Raw genomic sequence first — 24,352 nt, forward strand, 5'->3', positions numbered from 1 at the left:
ACATGGTTGTGGGAGATTCTCAGCAGCCCAGGAAAGAAACAGAGTTCTAGGCTTTTCCCCGAGCTGGATGTGCTCAGTTGGCAGATGTACAAAGTCAGACAGTGGCAGCCTTCCAACGCCAGGAAGCCTCTGAAAAGCTGACTGGTCATTGAGAGAGAGCCACTGCTTTAGAATTGAGTGCAGCTGTGGCTTGTGGTGTGTGGGGATTGGAGTGGAAGAGGACATTCACAGAGGTAATAAGGGCACATCCCCAGCATGGCAGACAGAAATGAAGTCTGAAACAACGAGATAACAAGGATCCAGTAAAATGGGAGAATCCAAAATACTTCCTTTCTTGGAAGGAAAGAGCACCCAGTCCATAGGAGCTTGCAAGATATGGCCTTTAAATGTTTAAGAATTTTGAGGCAGGTGCAGTGGCACAGGCTTGTAATCCTAGTGGCTTGGGAGGCTGAGACAGAAGGATCATTAGTTTAAAGCCAGCCTCGGCAAAAGCAAGGTGCTAATAAGCAACTTAGTGAGACCCTGACTCTAAATAACACACAAAATAGGGCTGGGGATGTGGCTCAGTGGCTGAGTCCCCCTGAGTTCATCCCAAAATTCCTTTTCAAAAAAGAATTTTGAAAGCCAGTTAACATCAACTCATAGGTTGAACTTGGCCATAGAAGACCAAGATTGTTTGAAATCCTCAAACAACATAATTCATGGCTCATTTTTCTCCGGTGGAGAGCAGGTTATAAAACACATCCCAGAAAGATCACTGTATTGTTGTCAAAGTCACCCCAGAAAAGGAGGAAGTGTGAACTCGTCAGGAGAAAGGTTCACAGATGAGCCTGGCAAGGGAAGCCTCTGCCTACCACGTGTCTGTCACAGCTGAGACAAACCTGGAACACAGCCAGATTTGACAAGAGTGGCCATGGGACGTGAGAGAGTAAGTCTGTGCTTGGCACATGTGAACCCTCATGATGTCCAACCACCCAAAAGTAAGACTAAGAATGAGCAGGAAGCAATTCAACATGGTGGTGGACACCACCTCCAGGGGAAGCTCCAAAGAGACCCCTGGGAAGGAAGAACTGAGGAGCACTCATGGAATAGTTTCTACCTGGTTGTCCCAGCCTTGGCCACTACGATACTTGGCCTATTTCTGCAGCACAAATTAAAGAAATCAACCTTTTGCTGCAGCATTAATATTGACCCTGAATCTACCCGGGTCTGACATCTTGGCTCTGAGTTGCCTGTCTTGGGTCAGCATTTTGGCTGCTGTGACGAAAAGACCCTACAAGAACAATTATAGAAGAGGAAGAGTTTATCCGGGGCTCATGGTGTCGGAGGTCTTAATCCATAGACAGCAGGCTCCACCTCAGCTGAAGCAAAGCATCATGGGAGAAAAGAGTGGTAGAAGGACGTGGCTCACAAGAGGATCAGGCAGCAGAGGGAAAGAGAGAGTCCACTTGCCAGATACAAAATATATACCTCCAAAGGCATGTCCCCAGTGACCTCCTCCAGCCATGCCCTACTCACCTTCAGTCCTCACCCAGTTAATCCCATCAGGGGATTAATCCACTGATTGGGTTAAGGCTTTCATGACCCCATCATTTCTCCTCTAAACCTTCTTGTATTATCTCACACATGAGGTTTTGGGGGACACCTGATATCTAAACCATAATAGACCCTGACTCAAATTCTTCCTCCGATCCCATAGTTGGCATTTCCCTAGATGTTTCCCCATTTTCTTGTTAGTTTTATTATTCACCTCTGATAATAACCCTCTTCTCTGCCCTTGGAGGAAGATACTTTCTTCTTAATCCTGGGCTGGCATCCTCATCCAAGCTCATCAAGAAAGACAGGGCTGTCCTTTAATAAAGCTTCTACTTTCTACTCTAAAAAAAAAGAAAGAAAGAAAGACAGGAAGATGAGACATCCAGTCATTTTTACCATGAATTTGGGGTCTTAAGATCCAATTTCCCCGTCTTGGTAACATTTTCAAATTTTCAAAAGATGATCATGCTCAGCTTCTGAGGGCACTGGGTTACACTGGAAGATGGACAGATGAAGACTATGTGAGCAATGAAGTTATTGTCTCAAAAATTGAATTTCTGGTAGAGCACCCAAAATGAGTAACCAAATGGCATGACCCAACATGTGGAGGGGAAGGAGGCAGCAGTGAAATTCATGTAAGGGCTGGCTGCCCCAGCTCCAGGAAGCAAGTGTATCAGTTACCTGCTGCTGTGAAACAACCATTCCCAAAATTTAGTTGCTTAAAACAACATTAATTTATTTTTATTTTTCATGGTCTGAGGATTGACCATGACATTGTTCTATTTCATGCCATGTTAGTTGGCGGGGCTGGGATGGTGAGAAGATCCAAAATGGGTCAATCTCATATTTGACAGTGAGCGCTGGCTGATGGCTGCTTGAGCTTCCTCACAGCATGGTATCCTGGCTCCAAGAGAGTCGTGACACAGGCCAGAGAAACCATGGATCTCTTAATGCCCAGCCTTAGAAATTATACAGTATTACTTGTGCCACATTCTGTCAGTCAGAACAGGTCCCAGGATCGATCTAGATTCAAAGAGAGAGGGAATATGCTCTACTACTTGGCAGGAGAACAGCAAGTTTTCTTTGTAGAAGACCTGTGGAATGAGGAACTATTGCTCTACCCATCTTCAGAAACACCATCTACCACACCGAACATACTGTCTGGATGAGAGGCTGTCCTCTGTGGGGTGGAACTAGTGTTATGTACTTGAGGCCAGGGACCTGGCTAAGGAACACAAGAACTATAGTTTAAACTCCATCCAATCCTCCATCATTGCCTATCCTAAATCCTGCCCTTGGGACACTCATGAAGCTCAGAGTCCTCCAGTCCCCACTGCAAGAGACTTTGGGGCATTTAGGAGTTTGGAAGATTAGGTTTTGGTCCTGGGAGACCAGCCATCTACAAAGTCCACCTGCCCCCTATCTGTAGATGCTGGGAAGAGGAACTCTGCTGGGAATCTCAACACTTGAGAATTCTTCCCATTAGGTAACATAACTCAGCTAATTCCTTGGTGGTGGGCATCTTGATTGTTTCCAATATGACTTCATCCAAAGAAGATCAGTAGAATTTCTGCAGTGAGGTTTGGAGCTAACATCGGCTATCATTTAGGATCCCAACAGGTAACAGCACAAATAAAACATGATCAAGCATGGGAGGCTTAGTAAGAGAGACTATTTTAAAAAGATATAAGTGAGGAAAATCTCACACAAAAAAGGTAGTCATTAACAAGGGGCTAGTTACAATTGAGCTGTTTTCACCCCTAAACTGAATTGGGGCAAAAAGAGGGAGCAGCTCTCAGAACCTAAAAGAACACAGTCATACAGAGTCTACAACCTGGAGAGAAGTGACCTTTGATGGAGGAGCTCAGTCAACTGATGGTGACATCACAAGGGAAAGAATCTGGGGAGAAAAAAATATCTTTACTTCACTCCTCTCCCTCTGACCCATCTTGTGCTGGGCTCCCCATTGGCCAAATGACACAGTGGTGTTCACAGTGGTGTTGGCCTCCTTGCATAGAGAACAATGTAGAAAAAGGTGGAGAGTGGATCTAGAGAAGCCAAGGGGAGACACCCAGCACACGTAACATACAAGACGCAAATGTAAGCTTGGAATTAGGAATTTTCATTAGATAAATGCACGCAGGGTTTTCACAGTCAGGGTATCAGTTATCTACTGCAGCACAACAAATCACCCCAGCTCAACAAATCACCCCAGCAACAACAAATCACCCCAGAACTTAGTGGATTAAAGCCATGATGATGGTCGGCTCATGATTCTGCGGGCTGGCAACATGTGAGGCTGAGATGACCCATCTTCTATTCTACAATGCAGTTGGCTGAGCTCACCTTGCATTCAAAGTCAGGAGGTAAATCAACTGGGTTTGACTGGGCTTAGTTGGGGCTCATGGGTCTGCTGGTGGGGACTGGCTGCTGGCCGGATCTCTCTCTCTCTCTCTCTACATGGCCCTCTCTTCCTCCAGTAGGTGAAACCTGGCTTTTTACATGGAAGCAGAAATATACCAAGAGAGCAAAAGTGGCATTTCTTCTTAAGACCTTTTCTTGGATTTGTTGTAGGTTCATGGGGGTAGAGGGGTTCTTATTATTACAGTAATACTGCTATAATTATTTGTCCCCAATTCCTCAGCTGGGTCTACTCTAAGAGAACCCCCCACAAGCTCCGGTGCCCTCCACAGGGCCTGAACTTCTGCCCTACCTGAAGGCTGACATGTGTCAACTGCTCCAAGAATTGAAAGATGACATTTATTCTAGGTATCTGAGAAATTAAATTAATTGAAGATAATTTTTTTGCAGTTTTAATTTTTTTCTTTCACAAAATGTGGTACAGCCCAGTGGAATACACAAAAGTAGCAGTTCTGGAACTCTCTGAGTTCATGGTTTCTTTACCTTCTTATTTTTGATGACATCAAAGAGCTATCAATATTTTTTCACATTAGGATTTAAACTGAAAATCAATTAAATATTTTACTATTATATCACTTAAAATGAGTATAATGAACTCCTATGTAGCATATGTTTCAAATTTTCCCGGCAAATAACTATAAATAGAAAGCACTAGTGAGAAAAATGTCATTAGTTTTTGCATTTTTAAAAATCTTTTTAACAGGACGCAGTTGTCTCATATTTCCTTGTGTAAAATTCAGTTTGTTGCAATATGTTTTGGTTGAAGTTGCAAAGAAATATAGCTTTTCATATATAAAAACATAGCTTCATAAATATGTAATTGGAAAAGGAAAGGGAATTTCAACATTCTTAAATTATATATACTCTTCTTTAGTCCTCACTCAAATGTGTCAAGAGAAAAGTTCTTAAAGGTTAGTCTCAAGAAGTAAGCTGAGATCAAATCAATATGCTTTTGGAACTCTGTTTTACTAATACTTAGGGTCTGTCTGGCATATTTTAAAAGTGAATCTGTCACTAGAGGAGGTTTGAGGACTTCCCAGAGAGGGGGCCCTCACCTCAGGATGAGTGGGGTTCTTGAGAGATACTACAGAAATGAATTTCACATGTGTTAATTACAGACACAGAAACTTATTCAGGAAAGCAGAGACGCATTCAAGGGAGAATATGGGCCATCAAGAGAGTGGCCAACATGCTTCTGGGGCCCCAGGCTCTTTTTTTAAAGGAAACTTGATCAGGTGTGGACTTGGGAAGGTATGTGGGGATGACATCAGTCTGGTGATCACAAGACCATCTTGGTGGCCTGGTTGTCTGCAGGATCCTTAGGCTAATGTGGTCTCCATTATCTGATCAGCCCACACTATTGGAAATTACCCTAGATTATGTGTTTCTTAAAATATTGTATTTCTCTTTGCTTAATCTATTTATTAAGTGCTATTAATTAATAGCACACAAGGTAATTTTCACAAGTGTGTTAACTTAATGGTAACGCTAAGATCTATATCTCAGAAATTTGGAAGTGACAGGCCAGGGAAGAAAGGTCTACAGAGCTTCAGATTAAAATTTCCTAGTCCTTCTTTTTATCACCTATGGATTTTTTAATTTCTTCCCTCTTATCTCAGATCTTTTATGTACATGATTTTGTAACATAAAGCACTGATCATTTTAAAATATTGGTTTTACTAGTTTTTGTAGCTAAAGGAAAAAAAAAAACTAACACTCATTACTTCTGATGCCCAATGTGTCCCCCCACTCCCCTGCGCGCACACACACACCAAGTAATTCTGCAGTTCTCTGTGGACACTTACTGAGGTGTCCTACAATTCAATTCAGTTCAATTCAAATGTTATGCACATGGAGTTAGTGTCAGTTCAGCCCACATGACTGCTCCACTTCAAAGACAATTGTGAGTCCAGACCTCCTGTACTTCCGACACACCAGCTATAAATTGGGAGTTCTAATGTGCCCTTCTTCAGGGTCTGGAATCTGCTAGGATGGCTCACAGAACTCAGAGAAGCATTTGATTTCCATTTACTCATTGGTTATAAAGAAAGCCAACCTCGGAAGAGCCAGGTGCAAGAGATACATAGGACAGGAAAAGGAGGGAGCAGGACTTCTTATGCTCTCTCCAAGTATGCCACCCTTCAGCACCTCCACCTGCTCACCAACCCAGAAACTCTCTAAATCTTATTCTTTTTTTTTTCTAATCGAGTCTTAATTACCTAGACATGATTTATTAAATCACTGACCACTCGTGGTTAACTCAACTTCTAATCCTAAAAACATGGTTGGTTCCCCTGGCATTCAGCTCTGATCCTCCCAGGATTTCTAAAAGTCACCTGGTTCACATAAAGCCAGGGGTGGTTGAAAAGGGATTGTTAGGAATAACAAAAAAAGATATTTCTTTCACCTTAATTTCTTCAGAGCTCTTTTCAGACCTGGAGACAGAAACTTATAACAAAAGATAATCCTATCATTTGGATCGCTCAGGAAATTACAAGTGTTTTTAGGAGCTCTGGCCAGGACCAAAGACCAAAATATATATTTCTTGTTATATCTCAAGATCACAGCAGCTTTTCGAAATGTTGACACATTTCATAAAATATCAGAAAATCACATTCATTACTATCACCACCCATCTCATCTGCAAAGTTTTCAAGTAATGGGAAACTGTCAAGCTCACAGGGGCAAACATAAATCTTCTCAAATTCTAATCTTCTCTTGAAAGCTCAAATGTTATCACTGGCACCAAATACACAGTTATTTCCCTTGAAGTGATAGTTTCACTTTGTTCAATTTTGAGAAATGTCTCCAAAGTACCCGAGTCTGAATTATCATAGTTTATCACAGTCAGCCAGTCATTCTTTTCTAGAATTGTGTTCTACAAGGAAAGGGACCAGTTTCATCCTTGGCTCAGATAACTGTACCAGGGCTTTTCCTGAAGACAACCATTGTGTTTTGTGTATACTTCCCATCTCAGCATTCAGCATAAGAAGAAGACATGAACCTGAGTATCTGGGTTTAATAAAATAAATGAATTTTACTGCTTATTGAAGCAGATTATTAAATGAAACCCTGCAAGTGCATGTCGGGAGAAATACAGTGACTCTTATTTTGCTGCCATTGTCCCATTTTATGCTAAGACACCAGCAGTATTACCCGGCATTGCTTTGCACTAATAGCAAAAATGTCCACACAATGAAAAGTGAAAATAACATAAAATAGTCAGAATGATTATGAAAATACTTTTGACCGCACAGACCCTGTGAAGGACCCTTGGGGACCCCTAGAGATCTTCAGACCACATTCTGAGGACCAATACTTTACGTCAGTGAGAATGAATGATCACATGCAGCTCCAACGGATGAATTTAAAAATCAAAATGCTGAGTGAAAGATGGCGGGCAAAAGGATTGCATATTGTATGAGTCCATTGGTGGGTTTCAGGACACACTGCCCCAATACATGACAACTTGAAATTTGAGAAACACTAGAAGCAGAGATATCACTCTTGCCTATCCCCTATTCTCTCGTAAAGCAGGTCAAAGAACTTTCTATGAGGGGTGCCACCCTTATACTGGAGGAAAGGTGTCGAAGACATAGAGGCACTAGGAAAATTCTGAGCAAATAGGCCTTGATGTATTTCCCCAGTTTATTAACATTAGATCACATACTTTTGTGTCCTCCGATCACATTTATCCACAACTGTTCCCTCCCCATCAAACTTAAGCATAAAAATGCACCAGTTTACCCGTTTCTTTGGGTCATTTCTGAAGGCTCAATGTCATGTAAAACTAACTAAATTCCTAGGGTTTTTTGTTTCTGACCAATCTGTCCTATTATAGGGACCTTAGCCATGGAACTAGTGACCTCTCTATGGTTTAACTAACCAAAGAAATGAAAAACTGTGATCTATTTGTATACTATGAATTAAAATGCATTCTGCTGTCTTATAGAACAAATTAATTAATTAATTAACTAATTTTAAAAATAAAAACACAAAACAAAATAACTAAGGTATATATGGGGCAAACATCTCCAACTCAGGATCTCTCAGGGTCTTCACTTCCCAAATGGGAGCTCCATCTGTGCTCTGGTTCCATGGAAAAGACAACACCATCTGTCTAGTTCCCCAAGTTAGAACATTCATCCCCTCTGCTAACCACTCAAAGCCCTCAGAGTCCCACTTAGGAAATGGCTGGTGACACCAAAGCAGCACAGTCCTCATAGTGACCTTGCACTGAATTAGTCTCCCACAACCCCCCTACCTTCTTGCTTGTGGTTCTCAAGAATAAATACAGAATGTTCTAGAATGAAACATCTGATCAAAATTGCCTGAACTCTCTTCCAGTTCTTCCAAGAACAGAATGTCATGTCCACAACCAGATTTCAGCCCTATGACGCTCATCATCCCTGGGGTATAAACCGAGGGCAGGCACTTTCTGGAGTCCCTCAGCTGCAGTGCAAGTGAGGCACATGCAGACAAGACTCCATCTGCCTTTGGCAGCTTTCCTGTGTCTTGGGGAACTGGTCCCTCATGAAACCTAGGCTTCTGCTGTCCCTAGCTGTCTATGTGTATGTAATAAGGTTGCTTCACTTGACTTCTTACATGCAAATATTCTGTCTTACCAGAATTGTAGGTAGAAACTGGCGCAGTCCAAGGTACCATGAGCCAAGGAATTTAAAGTTCTCTCCTGGGATTTTTACAGGTGCAAAGTGACCTTGTTTAACACCCAGCCAAAGCATCCCAGAACAACTACCTCTTCTCTCTGGACTTCTGACCTCTTTGGGATCTCAACCCAGCAAGGACTCTGGCAAAAACCAAAGGACTCTATCTTGTTATCTCTTTGATGACTTTGAGAGATTGTTTTATTTATGTGAAGTCCAGATTATTTTCTTCATTTGCCTAAACTACCTCTGCTATTATTAAATGGATTTCTCCTAAGGAAATCTGCCCACCTCTACTGGCTTCTCACCCTTCCATGGCACTTCCAGATTCACTTTCCAGTTTGCACCTGGAATAAAGTACACATTTCTTAGCCTACTGCTTGAATTGAATCCTTTGGTGATTTGGTTCCAGCCTTTTCTCTTGCCTTGCTTACCATCTCCAGCTTTTACTTTAGCAGCTTAGAGATCTTCTGCATGCTATGTCCCCTCTCATCCTCAAGCCTTTGCTTTCGGGCATCCTTCCCACGCTCTTTCACCCTCTGCCCTCACTCCCCCAGCCCAATCTCCTTACCTAATACAATGCTGCTCATCTTTGAAAAATTTGCTCAAGGGCAGCCTCACTATGTTTCAGAACCATCCCCAGGTATGACTAATCCCCACTTTCTCTGTGTCCCCCCAATCTCATGCTACATTACATATTGAAGCTAATATGTTCAGTATCATGCACTACAATGTTTACTAACAGAGATTTTCCTATTTTTTTTCACTTGATTAGCACTGCTACTTGCCTATATTAGTTTGTCAGCACTGCCATAGCAAAGTACCACCAACTGGGTGGCTTCACCGCAGAGATTTGTTGTATTAATTCTGGAGGCTCCAATTCCAAGACCAAGGTGTCAGCAGGGTTCGTTTCTTCTGAGGACTCTTTCTTTGGCTTCCAGATGGCCATCTTCTCCCTGTGTCCTCAATTGGTCAACCTTCTGTGTGTTCTCATCTTTTCTTTTTTTAAACATATGTTCCTACTGGATTAGGATCTACCTTAATAACCTCATTACAATTTTATCACCTCTCTAAAAACCCTATCTATGAATACTATCACAATCTGGGGTGCTGAGGGTTAGGAGTTCCGCAAACAAACAATTTGAGATCTGTTCCTAACATTGCCCTACTAAGAATTGACATTATGGGGATTATTGGAGATAATGCACATTATTCCCATAGCAACAAACAAGCAGGACATCAGACACTGGCATTAAATACAAGCAAATATGTAAAGAAAACTATTTCAGCATCTCTGAGGTCCCTTCCTGGTTTTCAAAGTGAATAGGATCATGGTGACCATTCTGCAGAGCTTCTTACAGACAGGCAAAGCCTCTGGGCCACAGGTTCACAGTTTTCTCTTGAAAAAGCAGTTCACTATTCTAGCAACCAAACCCTGCACATGGGAATCTTCCTGTCAAGGCTCACTGAGTACCAGTGTAGAGGCTTCTGTTCTTCAAGTTTCCACTTCTTCTTCTATAATATCAGTAGCCAACAAGCAGTAAAATTCCCAAGATCACAGTCAAAACATCAAGCTCCAATGCCCTCTCTTAACCCCTCCATCTGCTAACTGATAGTATATGTAAAAAAATGCTTTTTTTTTTTTTTTGCAGTTCTGGTGATTGATCCAGGGGTGCTCTAGCCCTAAGCTACATCCCCAGCCCTTTATTTTTTAGACAAGGTCTCACTAAGTTACTGAGGCTGGCTTCAAACTTGTCAGCCTCCTGCCTCAGCCTCTAGAGTTGCTGGAATAACAGGTGTGCACCATCGTGCCCAGGACTTCTCCAGTTCTTAATCTTTTTTTTTTTTTTAAACTTCCTGGCCTTAAATTCCAGTATAATCCAGAGTTGAGGTATCGATGGGATCATGTGTAACTGCTGAATCTCAGGACAAAACTGAAGCTCCAAAACTTGCTAAAATCTCTTGGGTCTGTTGGCTAGCTACCTCAGGGGGCTTGAGCATGATCTGGCTCACTCCAAGGTGGAAACCACTAAGCATCTGGCATTATCTTGTCCTCCAAAGGTGATACAGGACCAGACCCTGCTGAGTCTACAACTCACTAAAACTTGTCTGAGGACCTAATTTCCAGCTCATTTGCTGTGTGTGTGTGTGTGTGTGTGTGTGTGTGTGTGTGTGTGTGTGCATGTTTATTTATTTATTTATTTATTTATTTTGTGTTCCACTATACACTATTTATTTATTTTTTTAATTGATTGTTCAAAACATTACAGAGCTCAAGACATATCATCTTTCATACATTCGACTCAATTGGGTTTTGAACTCCCCAAATACATAATACAGACTCACTTCTGTTACATACTCACATTTTTACATAATGGCATATTAGTGACTGTTGTATTCTGCTACCTTTCCTATCCCCTACTATCCCCCCTCCCCTCCCCTCCCCTCCCATCTTCCCTCTCTACCTCCTCTGCTGTTGTTCAATTCTCTCCCCTTTTTTCCCCCCACCCCCTTGCCCCTCATAACCTCTTATAATTTTGTGTATCACTGAAGGTCTCCTACCATTTCCATATGTTTTCCCTTCTCTCTTCCTTTCTCTCCCCCCATTCGTCTTAGTTTACTGTTAGTCTTTTCCTCATGCTCTTCCTTCCTGTTCTATTCTTAGTGGCTCTCTTTATATCAAAGAAGACATTTGACATTTGTTTTTTAGGGCTTGGCTAGCTTCACTTAGCATAATCTGCTCTAATGCCATCCATTTCCCTGCAAATTCTATGATTTTGTCGTTTCTTAGTGCTACATAATACTCCATTGTGTATAGCTGCCACAATTTTTTTATCCACTCATCTATTGAAGGGCATCTAGGTTGGTTCCACAGTCTAGCTATTGTGAATTGTGCTGCTATAATCATTGATGTGGCCGTATCCGTATAGTGTGCTCTTTTAAGGTCCTCAGGGAATAGTCCAAGAAGGGCAATAGCTGGGTCAAATGGTGGATCCATTCCCAGCTTTCCCAGGAATCTCCATACTGCTTTCCAAACTGGCCTCACCATTTTGCAGTCCCACCAGCAGTGAACAAGTGTGCCCTTTTCCCCACGTCCTCGCCAACACTTATTGTTGTTTGACTTCATAATGGCTGCCAATCTTACAGGAGTGAAATGGTATCTTAGGGTGGTTTTGATTTGCATTTCTCTGATTGCTAGAGATGGTGAGCATTTTCTCATGTGCTTGTGGATTGATTGTATGTCCTCCTCTGAGAAGTGTCTGTTCAGGTCCTTGGCCCATTTGTTGATTGGATTATTTGTTATCTTATTGTTTAATTTTTTGAGTTCTTTGTACATTCTGGATATTAGGGCTCTATCTGAGGTGTGAGGGGTAAAAATTTGTTCCCAGGATGTAGGCTCTCTATTTACCTCTTTTACTGTTTCTCTTGCTGAGAAAAAACTTTTTAGTTTAAGTAGGTCCCATTTGTTTATTCTTGTTGTTAACTCTTGGGCTACGGGCGTTCTATTAAGGAATTTGGAGCCCGACCCCACAATATGTAGATCGTAGCCAACTTTTCCTTCTATCAGACGCAGTGTCTCTGTTTTTATATCTAGCTCCTTGATCCATTTTGACTTAACTTTTGTGGCTGGCGAGAGAAAGGGATTCAATTTCATTTTGTTGCATATGGATTTCCAATTTTCCCAACACCATTTGTTGAAGATGCTATCCTTCCTCCATTGCATGTTTTTAGCCCCTTTATCAAATATAAGATAGTTGTAACTTTGTGGATTAGTCTCTGTGTCCTCTATTCTGTACCATTGGTCCACCTGCCTGTTTTGGTACCAGTACCATGCTGTTTTTGTTACTATTGCTTTGTAGTACAGTTTGAGCTCTGGTATCGCTATACCTCCAGATTCACACTTCCTGCTTAGAATTGCTTTTGCTATTCTGGGTCTTTTGTTATTCCATATGAATTTCATGATTGCTTTATCTATTTCTACAAGAAATGTCTTTGGGATTCTGATTGGCATCGCATTAAACCTGTAGAGAACTTTGGGTAATATCGCCATTTTGATGATGTTAGTTCTGCCTATCCATGAACAGGGTACATTTTTCCATCTTCTGAGATCTTCTTCTATCTCTCTCTTTAGGGTTCTGTAGTTTTCATTGTATAAATCTTTCACCTCTTTTGTTAGGTTGATTCCCAAGTATCTTATTTTCTTTGAGGATATTGTGAATGGAGTGGTTTTCCTTATTTCCATTTCAGAGGTTTTGTTGCTGATATACAGGAATGCCTTTGATTTGTGCATGTTGATTTTATATCCTGCCACTTTGCTGAATTCATTTATTAACTCTAGCAGCTTCTTTGTAGATCCTTTTGGGTCTGTTAAGTAAATTATCATGTCATCTGCAAATAGCGATAATTTAGTTTCTTCTTTTCCTATTTTTATGCCTTTAATTTCTTTTGTCTGTCTAATTGCTCTGGCTAGTACTTCGATATTTATTTATTTATTTATATGCTGTGCTGGGGAACAAGCCCAGGGCCTTGCACATGCTACACGAGCGCTCTACCGCTGAGCCACAACCCCAGCTCAAGCTCATATGTTTTTTTGGAGCTCAACCAGGAATTCTCAGTCAGATCTTACACCAGCATCTCTTTGAGTGGTTTGCAGCTTTGTGATTTTTACTATACTTATTTAACAAATATTTATTAAGTGCCTTCCACATCCCAAGCATTGTGCTGGGCACTCAGAGAAGAGCAGAGAGAAAAGAGGGAAAAAAAAAAAAACCAGACCCAATCCTTGTCCTCACGTGTAGAAGAGAGGATTAATTGAATAATCACACTAATACATATATGATTGCAAAATGTAAATCGCTATGAAGGGAAGTTTCAAAGGGGAAACTGATGTAGCCCAAATTGTCAGAGAAGGTTTCTATAAGAATAATAATAGCATTTGATCTTATAGCTGAATGACAATAGACAAAGAGTAGGTACTCAAGGTGCATACCCCTGTTGGACAGTCCAGGAAACCATGCACAATACTGCCAACACACTGGCAGAGACGCCGAGGTCAACATCAAATTTGAAATAATTAAAGAGGATTCAAAACTATTTTTACAATGCAGACAATTAAGTGTGTTGTTGTAGGCAACGGTACTGTTGGTAAAACACTCCTCCTGATAGCCTACACAACAAGCAAATCTCCATCTGAATCTGTATCGTTTGTTTTTGACAACTATGCAGTCACAATTTTGATTGGTGGGAGAGCCATACACTCTTGGACTTTTTGATACCACAGGGCAAGAGGATTATGACAGATTACAGCTGCTGAGTTAACCACAAACAGATGTATCTCCTGATCTGTTTTTCAGTGGTCTCTCTCTCTCCATCCTTATTTGAAAATGTGAAAGAAAAGTGGGTCCCTGAAATAACTCACCCACTGGCCCCCAAAACTTTTTTCTTGTTCATTGGGACCCAAATTAATCTCAGAGATAACCCCTCTACTCTTGAGTAACTTGCCAAGAACAAAGAAAAGTCTATCACTCCAGAGCTTGGCCTATGATCTGAAAGCTGTCAAATATCTGGAGTGTTCTGCACACACACAGAAAGGTCTAAAGAACGTGTTTCATGAAGCAATATTGGCTGCCCTGGAGCCTTCAGAATCAAACGGCCACAGATGTGTGATACTAAGAACACCTTTCTCTACAGTTGGTGTCGGCAGCATACAAAAGCAACGTTTAAATCAAACTTAAGATTAAAAGTTAAAATTCGTTTCTGCAATAATGACAAATGGCTTGCACCTACCCACATGCACTGACGGGAGACAAGGCCCATAGGTATGCACACCCTCCATACCATATATTTGTGTATTGTCAGAAAAGTGATCAGCACTAGTTTTTTATGTAGTTGTTTAAAAAAAAAACCCACCACTTTTGTTGTTGTTGTTGTTTAAAAGCAACGCATGCTTGTGATGACTTTGGGACAGGCTAATTTTCCCCAAGGGTTCCAACCTGGAGAGTAATCTGGGACATCTTTCTTCTTCTCCTTCTCCTTCTCTTTCTTTTTAGGGGGGAGGGAGGGAGGGGATTGTGGGTGGGGACTGTTTTTTTAGTCTTGTTTTATTAATTCATTAATAAATGGTCAGCCCTTAGGTAAGGAGAACAGATTGATTCCACATTCCACTTCCTAGATCTAGTTTAGAAAATGTGTTCCCCACCTGGAGCTCTTAAGAAGGAGTATTGTAAATGCATCATTTAATACTAAACTCCCTTTTGAAAGTTGCCTCTTCTCTCCAGCCTTGAGTAGATCCAGTATTTGGTGAAACTCATGCAGGCTGGTGGCAACTGTCTTGCCCCTTCTCTTGACTAGGATGCACTCTATATGTGACTTTCAAGGAAATTTGTTTGCCATTTCCTGGTTTTGCGGGGGACGACAGGGATTAATTTCTAACTTCTCTCACTGATAAATGAAGGAAAGTATTGCACTTTTTGAAATACACCAAATGGATTGAGCTTGTAATTAGAGAGTAATTTTTCACTGTCAGTCATTGTCTTCTATACTTACCATAGATTTGCAACTCAGATCTATGTGTGGTGTTCCTAGAACCCAAGTGCAGACCTCACAAACAGGGAAACTATGAGGAGTGATGCTACAAGGCAAGATACCTGCTGACTGGAATCCTTACAGATCTGAGGATGTAGACCTGCTTCATTAAGAAGCTGGGGTTTGGGCTGGGGTTGTGGCTCAGTGGTAGAGTATCATCTAGCCTGTGCAAGGAGCTAAGTTCAATCCTCAGCACCATGTATAAATAAATAAAGGTATTTAAAAAAAAGAATAATAAGCTGGGGGTGCCCAGGCATGGTGGCATATGCCCTGTAATCCCAGAGGCTGGGGAGGCTGAGGCAGGAGGATCATGAGTTCAAATCCAGCCTCAGCAAAAGTAAGGTGCTAAGCAACTCAGTGAGATCCTGTCTCTAAATAAAATACAAAATAGGGCTGGGGATGTGACAGATCAGTGATGGAGTGCCCCTGAGTTCAATTCCTAGTACCAAAAAAGAAGAAGAAGAAGAAGAAGAAGAAGAAGAAGAAGAAGAAGAAGAAGAAGAAGAAGAAGAAGAAGAAGAAGAAGAAGCAGCAGCAGCTGAGGGTGGGTAGGGTAGGGAGAATGCTTGCCAACATGAGGATCAGTCAGGGGAATTCCTTTATTTCTGTATTGCATCAGAAAAGTGAATAGATGAGATTCTCTAGTTTAATAAAAATCAAGGAAAATTTCTTGTGGAGACTCTTCATAAGTGTTAAAAGGGATTTTTGCAGCTTATTTTGGTTGCAATTTCCAGTTTTCAAAAAAGTTGAGGTAATCTTTTCCACATTCCCCAAATGCTAAATTTTGTAGATTCAGTAGTGTTGACCTGCTTCCTCATGTCTCAATTTATATGCATTCTTTTCCGATGTATTAAGCAAACAAAAACCCTTTAAAACAAATGAATGAACAACAATGACCAAAAAAGAAGAATAGGTACTCAAACACCTGATTCTTCCCCTTTCCTAAGCTTCCTTTTTAAATTTGGATGTCCTGTTAGTCTTTTTTATTGCACCTACTACAATGAAATATCTGAGGCAGGTTAACTTTACAAATACAAGAGGTTTATTTGACTCATAGCTTTGGAGGCTGGAAGTCCAAATTGTGTACGGCACAGGCTCTATAAGGGACCTCTTCTTGGCTAGGATCACCTCATGGCAGATGGCATTGGCAGGAACACGCGTGAGAAGAAGAAATTACACTGCCAAACAGAAAACTAGAGAAACTGGGTGGGGTTTTTATTTAACCCTCTCTCAGAACTAACTAACCCCTTTCCAAGGGCATGCCTCCAAATAATCTAAGGACCTCCCCACTAGCCCCTCTTATTCAAGGGCCCACTACCTCCCCAATAAAGTGACCCTGGGGACCAAGCTCCTAACACTGAAACCATATTCCAGACAGAGGTGGAAAAGGCAGAAGAATAAGTGATGAGCAAGTAAAATAGAAATTGGGGACTGGAGATTGGAAAACCTCCTGGGTTTTAGAACAGAATCTGTCATGGACAGCTGTGTGACCGTGGCAGGCTGCTTGCCCTGTTTTCTACTCACTTGTAACACTTTGAGATTGGATCAGCTCAGGGGTTTTTCCGAAGCAGGTCTATCTACCACTGGTGTTGAGCAGGATCATTCTAACTGAAGTACATCTGCATCTTGGTGGTTGTCTATTTTACTGCAAATGCAAATAATATAAGTACTATTTAAGTCCGGGATTTCAAAAACATGAGCGCTCAGTATGAGGTTAAGGTCAGCAGAGCGGATACTTCCATTCCCTGTGCTGGTGAAAGAGCAGGGATGAGTATTGTCCCCTGATAGTGAGCAGCTACAAAACTGAGCAGACACATGAAACTCCAGTTTCAGACAATGGACAGCACATAGATCAGGACTGGAGCCAGACAAGCAGAGAACAGATGAGGTGGGGCATATCATCTCTACAGCTTCCTGCCTAGAAGCAATTTCCGGACTAGAGGCACAACCAGGGAGAACCTAATCAGAGCTCAGAAGCCTAATAAGTAAAGTAGACAGAGATTAGCATTGAGGGAGGCTGGGGCAGCTGGAAGATACAGGACGTTGATTTCTTGGAAAGGCCAAAATTGTGGAGTTTATATTACATGTGGAAATGAAAGCAAAAAAAAAAATGGTGGTGTGTGGAAGTATATTCTTGTAAAGGTCTCAGCTTATACATAAAGTAGTATAATGTTGTTTAAAGATGGGTTGCAATACGGAAAAGCTTTGTGTTACCAACTCTAGTTAAATCATTAAAATACTAATACAAAAAATAATAGCTAATAAGGTGTTAGTAGAGATAAGATGGAAATCTCAAAATTAATTAAATCCAATAAAGGCAGGAAAAGAGTAGAGAAGGTAAAAGAATAGAAGAGTCAAATAGGAAACAAATAGTAAGATATTAGGCTTAGACACAACTATATCAATAATTATATTAAATCAAAATGATCTAAACATTTTAATTAAATGACACAGACTGTGGGATTTGATAAAAATGCAAGGCCTAGCTATATGCATATTGATAAATCTACAATTACAGTTGGAGACTTCAAGACTCCTCTCTCAATAATTGCCAACACAGGGAACAGAAAATCACTAAGAATGCAGAAGGTTTGATGCGGCTGATGGATATAGAATACTCACTGAAGAATAACAGAATACCTGTTCTTTCCAAATGCACATGAATAATTCACTAAAATAGACCAAATGCTTAGCTACATAACAAGTCTCCCTAATTTTCTCAGTGTGACAGCAGACAGTGTGTGTTCTCTAGCCGCAAAGGAATTAAATTAGAAACCAATAAGAGAAAGCTCTCTAGAAAACTCCAAATAATAAGAAAATTAAGAACACATTCTGAAGAATTATTGGATCAACCAAGAAATCACAAAAGAAATAAGAAAATATTTTGTATCAAATGGAAATTTAAAACTATATATATAGTTTTATACATATATATGTGTCTGTATGTATATATACATACACACACACATATATGTATAAATTAAAAACCTCTCCTCTTCAAAAGACACCATTGAGAAAATAAAAATGTAAGAAAATAAAAAGGCTAGGGATATAGCTCAGTGGTAGAGCACTTGCCTAGTGTGCGTGAGGCCCTGGGTTCCATCCCCAGCACTGCAAAACAAAAAACAAACAAAATGAATACACAAACCAAACAGAGATTGAGAGAAAATATATACACTACTTAAGAATTTAAGCTTGGGCTGAGGATACAGCTCAGTTGGTAGAGTGCTTTCCTCGAATGCACAAGGCCCTGGGCTCAATCCCCAGCACCAAAAAAACAAAACAAAAAAAAAACCTTAAGCTATAGAAAAAGCAATTCTATTCCAAAGTGACAGAAAGCAGATAGTGGTTGCCCAGCACTGAGGATGGGGTAGCATAGAGATTATGACAGAGCACAGGGACTATTTGGGGGCAATAGATATGATCTCTATCTTGATTATGGAGGTGGTTACACAGGTTTATAAATTTTTCAAAACTGATAGAAAGGTACACTTAATCTAGGTGCCATATATAAATTGTACTTCAATAACATTGATTTTTTTTTCTTCTTTTACAAATAATGGGCTAGAATGGCAGGAAATTGCTGCTTCTGAAAGCAGCCTGAATTCAGGAATAATTTCCTCTATGACAAGACCGGCACAGGTTCATCTAGATAAAGAGGATAGCAATACTCTCATAGCTCTTGAGAACAGAACAACAATACACAAATTGGGAATAATGTTAGTTCCTATTTCTGTGATTTTTTTTTTTAGGTCGGCTGCACATTAATCTAAGTGTGATCAGAGAATGAAATCATATCGCAACATGATGACTCATCCAGGTATGTAAATGACAGCCACAGTCTCTGGCAAGCTCTAGGGTGGTGAGTGCTTGATCCATATTTTCTGCTATAACTATATAGAATTATAGCCAGATATATGATACGGATTTTCAGAGATGGCATTCCATGCCTCAACCCAGAAAAATAGCTCGACATCTCTTGTTGACAATAGGTTAATTTGCAAGTTAGATATCATTGGTCCTTCCTGGTTCTTGGTGCTAGTTAACATTAATATAGGGCTGGGACTATGGCTCAGCAGTAGAGCATTGGCCTAGCACAGACGGGACCTGGTTTCAATCCTCAGCACTACATAAAAGTAACGGCATTGTGTTGTATCCATCTACACCTAAAAAAAATAAATAAATATTAAAAAATGTCAACTCTTTGCTTAAAAAAATTAATATAAACAAAAGACCCTATTGACATAGAACTTCATCTTTACCTTAAACTGAACAACATGGAACAAATATCCCTTTGATTTCGACTTATCACAGACTATTTCATTCTTCCTACCAAGAAGCTTATTCCCGCTGGACAAGGTGTCACACACGTGTAATCCCAGCAGCTGAGGCAGGAGGATGCCGATGAAGGGATTTTCTTCCTTTAAAAGCAGTTGATGTGTTTGGAAATGAGGGCTAATTATAAATTTTTCTAATTCAGTAGCTTTTCTTTCACTGAATATTTTTAGAGTTACTTTCTGCTTATGAAAAGCAGGACCTGTTTTCTTCTTTTGGAAGCGGAGAGTAAGTTACCTTTGGAGATAAATGTATTTTAATGAATAACACGCCAGTCTATGCAATAATATTACTAATAATATGTATAATTACTAATAATATGCCAAAATTGCTGAGGACCCGCTCAGATGCCTCAAGTTTGGGAAAGTCTGGCCTTTTTGGGCTCTGGTGCTTTGCTCTTAGGAGATGGAGAGTGTGGAATCAGCTGTGGCATCTTGATAAGGTGGAACAGGGCCAGTCTGATCACCTGTGTGACTTGATCCTGTTGATTGTCTATCAAGCCCACCTAATCCCTACAGCACTTTCTGACCCTTACATCTCAGGACTCAGCCCTCACCTATTGGTCCTTCTGTGCTTCCCTTACCTTCTCTGTGTGAATCTCGGTGCACAAAATTCCTGAGTATAGATCATATAACTCTCCTAATTCCCTAGGACTTGATTTAACCTCTTTTCTTGAGCTCCTAATACATGGAGGAATCAGAACCTACATCCCAGGCCACTGAGTGATCTCTGCACCCTGCTTCTTTCCCCCAGGATATGTCTATATTATGCCAGGTGTAGGTAACACCAAGGTGGTAGAGGATATCTGGTACTCAAGACACCTGCCCACAATAGCATCTCACCTAAGTTCAGTACTGATTTCCTCCATGACAAGAACAGCTCAGCTTCATCTAGATCCTGGAGGACCTAAGCAGCCTGGAAAAGAAAGGGAATTAATAAGTCACCTTCCAGTTCATGATACAACTTGATCATTCTTCTTAAACGTACATGTTTTTGGAAAAAATTAATAAATTCAACTTTTTTTAAAAAATCCTCACATCTGCTCCTCTTCTTTTTTAATTTTTTTTTAAAGAGAGGAGAGAGAGAGAGAGAGAGAGAGAGAGAGAGAGAGAGAGAGAGAGAGAGAGAGAATTTATTTTTAATATTCATTCTTTAGCTCTTGGCGGACACAACATCTTTGTTTGTATGTGGTGCTGAGGATCAAACCTGGGCCGCACGCATGCCAGGCGAGCGTGCTACCGCTTGAGCCATATCCCCAGCCCCTGCTCCTCTTCTTTAACAGATGTACCTTCTTACTTCACTGGAACACGGCTGTCACTCTCAGGGCATAAATTCCTGTACCTCTCCTTAGTGGTCATTTTCTCTTCTGTGTGAGCCATGTCATGTTTCACTGTCCTAGAGTGACATTGCTGCATCCAGACTATTGTTCCTCCTACTTTATTTAAAACAATGCAAAACAAAAACAACAATAATGACAATCACTTGAATCCTGGGAAACATTTGCCATCAGATTCTACTACTCTCTTCGAATGCATCTATCTGTTGTTCTGCAATGGTTCGAATGTATTCTCCAAGAGTTCATGTGTTGGAGACCTCATCCCTGAATTCCCATGTTGATGGTATTTGGAAGTAGGTCTCTGAAAGATAATTAGGGTTAGAGAAGGTCATGAGGGTGGGAACCTGGGGACCCCCTGGAAGCATTAGTGGCTCTGTAAGAAGAGGAAGAAAGACTCAAAGTTAGCACACTTGTTGTGTCCCACCATGCAATGCCCTCCACCATGTTACGATACAGCAACAAGGCCCACACCAGATACAAAGCACGCACCAGAACAATGTTTTGGGATATGAGAACTGTGAGACAAACAAACTCTATTTTTTACAAATTACCCAGACTCTGACAGCTTGTCATAGTAACAGAAAATGGACTAAAGTATGGTAACTCCCTTTCAGTCATTGAAGATTTTTATAACCTGTCTTGTTGCCCACGCTGCGTCCAATTTTGCCATTTTTCTTGATAAGTTAACATCTTCTTAAATGATCCATCCATACCCAGGCCTCTTAGTTTCTTGTTCCCTCCCTTCAGTGATCTGGATTTCCCCTCTACTAATCTGGCATATCCACCAGAGACCCAAAACAACGGGTTTTTATAGTCACCCACTCATAATCACAACCTATAACACTCTATCATTACCAACATCTGCACTCTCTCCAAAATTTCAATTTCAAGCTTCCCTCTGCCTGCCTTTTGTCTCTCCAGATTTCTTCCTTTGCATTTGAGCAGATGGCTGGAGAAAGATCCTGCCCTTGTAGCCTGGCCTCATGTTAAATTTATGATCACAAAATTCCAGGCTCAGCATACTGACTACATTCTGCTAGCCATTTCGCCCTCCACTCTTTCTCCCCAAAATTCCAAAACACTCTCCCTGGTTTCACTCTCAGCTACAGGCCCTTCTTGCTCCACTGAGGTCCAACTCCATTCTTCTAAGTCTCTGAGTAGCTCCAGCACCACCACTCACTTCATTCTCCATGGAATGCTGCCATTGGCTTCTAGAACACTCTTTTGGTTTTTCTCCTCCTTCAGATCATCCCCCTCCTAGACCCTGGGTTCAACCCCAAGCTGCCTCTGTCTACATTCATTTCCTAGGTATAAACATAACCAGTCATATAGCTTTATATATTATCTATATGTCAGTGACACCCATTTTTAAAAATATTTTAAAATTTCTTGACACATAGTGATTGTATACATACACATATATTTTTAGGATACAATGTGGCATTTCAACATATATATATACATGTAATGATCAGATCAGGGTCATTTATATATCTATTCCCTCAGACATTTATGTTTTTGTGTTGGAAATATTCAAAATTCTCTCTATTAGCTATTTTGAAACACATAATTATTGTAAACCATAGTTACCTGAATGTGCTATAAAATATTAGAAGTTATTCCTCTTATTTAGCTGCACTCCTCTACTTGTTAACCATCTTCTCTCCATCTTTCCCATCCTCGCAACTTTCCAGCCTCTGGGAACCACTATTCAACTCTCTGCGTCTGGGAGATCAATTATTTTAGTTTCTACATTTATATGAGAACATGCAGTATTTATACCCCAATTAAAATCTCTGGCCTCTAAATAGATCTAATTGCCTACTTGAAGGTCTACTTGGCAATTAACATGTCCAAAACATGCTCATTTCAACCTACCCTGAACAAAATATGTTTCTTCCCCATTTTTAAAATATTTTTTAGTTGATGATCACACAGTATCTTTATTTATTTTTATGTGGTGCTGAGGATCAAACCCAGTGCCTCACACCTGTGAGGCAAGCACTTTACCACTGAGCTGCAGCCCCAGCCCTCTCCCACATTTTTACACATCATTGAGTGGAACCACAATTCACCCAGTTGCACAAACCAAAAACCATATATGATCAACTTTGATTCCTTTCTCTCTAATCCTACTTCTGCTCCATCAAAAATCCTCTCTAGGGGCTGGGGTGGTGGCTCAGTGGTAGAGAGCTTGCCTAGCATGTGTGAGGCACTGGGTTTAATTCTCAGCACCATGTAAACAAATTAAATAAACAAAATAAAGCTATAAAAAATCCTCTCTGCTTAAAAACAAAATCCCTAATCTGACTTTGTCTCACCACCTCCTCCCTGACCATACTGCAGAAGTCACACAGACTTCTGCACTTAGACTTCTGCAGTAGCTTCCTAATAGGCTTTCCTGCCCCTGTTCCTGCTTCTCTGTAAAGCTTCTACTATCATGTGTACCTTTTCAAATAGAAACCAAAATGATGTTTGGAAAACAAGGTGATTAACTTAGACCCCTGCTCCCAACTTTCCAGTAGCCTCCCACCACTTTTAGAATAAAATCCATAAGACATTTTATGACTGGGTGGCTGCCACCTCACCAACCCCACTCTCTACACCACCACCACTACCCAATCACTGCACTGCCCTCATATTAGCATTCTTGCTCTTTTCCCAACCTACAGGTCATATTCCCAAGTCAGGGCCTTTGCTTTTTCTATCCCCTCCAAAGGTCACCTGGCTCCCTCCTTTTCTGTTCCAGTGTTCTCTCTGTAGGAAATGCTTCTCCTGACAGCTTTCTATTCCTTTCTTGGCTTTATTCCTCCATCCCAGCTGTATTTGTCCTTGAATACACCCTGCCTGAGCTGGATTTTAGTTGATTATTAACTTACCAATTAAAAAAACATAAACTTTGTAAGAACAGGGACCCTCTTTATCGCATTATCCCCAATTCCTAGAACAGGGCTTGGCACACAAGATGCCCTTCGGATATAGGAACGAAGTAGAGTGTGTATGTTAGAGGCTCAAAAAAGTGGACAGCCAGTCAATTTCTACGGCCACCTGCCCCTACCCTTTTTAACTCGAAGGAGATAGAGATCCTCTCAAGGTCTCGAGGGTCCCTGTCCCTTTCGTCCTCCCGCCTGATGGGAGAGTCAAGTATATGCAGCGATGAACCAGATGGAGGCCCGGCTAGGCAGACCTCTCTATGGTCTCGTTCCTTGGGTCCCTCCTCCCCCGCACCCAGCTTGCCTCTATGGTTCTTCCTGTCGCTAGTCGGGAGGGGGCGCTGTGCGCAGGCGCGAGGTGACGCTGCGTAGGGGCCGGAAGGAGAGCAGCGGCGGCCTCGGCGGCAGCAACAGAGCTGTCGGCGGCCGCTCGTGGTGACTGAACGTCGCGGTGCGGAGGCCACCTAGTCCGTCTCACGAGCCGGCTGGTTGAGGGGCGAGTAAGTGTCGCCTGCGGGCGCGCGCGGGCCGCTCGGCAGCCC

General features: G+C 41.2%; 1 protein-coding gene, 1 long non-coding RNA gene and 1 pseudogene across 7 annotated transcripts in view; 2 read left to right on the forward strand and 1 right to left on the reverse strand.

The window, feature by feature from the left end:
• Window positions 1-13,723: 13,723 nt before the first annotated feature.
• On the forward strand, window positions 13,724-14,356 carry LOC101964512 (cell division control protein 42 homolog pseudogene; annotated as a pseudogene).
• A 1,869-nt stretch (window positions 14,357-16,225) lies between these two features.
• Window positions 16,226-24,180, reverse strand: LOC120887667 (uncharacterized). Of its 2 annotated transcripts, XR_013426804.1 has the most exons (5): window positions 23,602-24,180; window positions 22,468-22,602; window positions 20,830-20,976; window positions 20,384-20,456; window positions 16,226-16,851 (listed from the first exon to the last, which is right to left on the reverse strand). It is a non-coding gene; the product is annotated as an uncharacterized LOC120887667 (long non-coding RNA). The 2 variants fall into 2 exon arrangements; XR_013426803.1 differs by having other exon boundaries at window positions 20,384-20,976.
• Window positions 24,171-24,352, forward strand: part of Rnf216 (ring finger protein 216) — a 139,583-nt gene continuing 139,401 nt past the window's right edge. For all 5 annotated transcript variants that reach the window (XM_040278660.2, XM_078023642.1, XM_078023643.1 and 2 more), the window contains exon 1: window positions 24,171-24,310. The gene's annotated coding sequence lies outside the window, so the exon portion shown is untranslated. The remainder of the gene's footprint in view (window positions 24,311-24,352) is intronic.

This window comes from Ictidomys tridecemlineatus, chromosome 10 (assembly GCF_052094955.1).
Source record: "Ictidomys tridecemlineatus isolate mIctTri1 chromosome 10, mIctTri1.hap1, whole genome shotgun sequence".
Classification (NCBI taxonomy): domain Eukaryota; kingdom Metazoa; phylum Chordata; class Mammalia; order Rodentia; family Sciuridae; genus Ictidomys; species Ictidomys tridecemlineatus.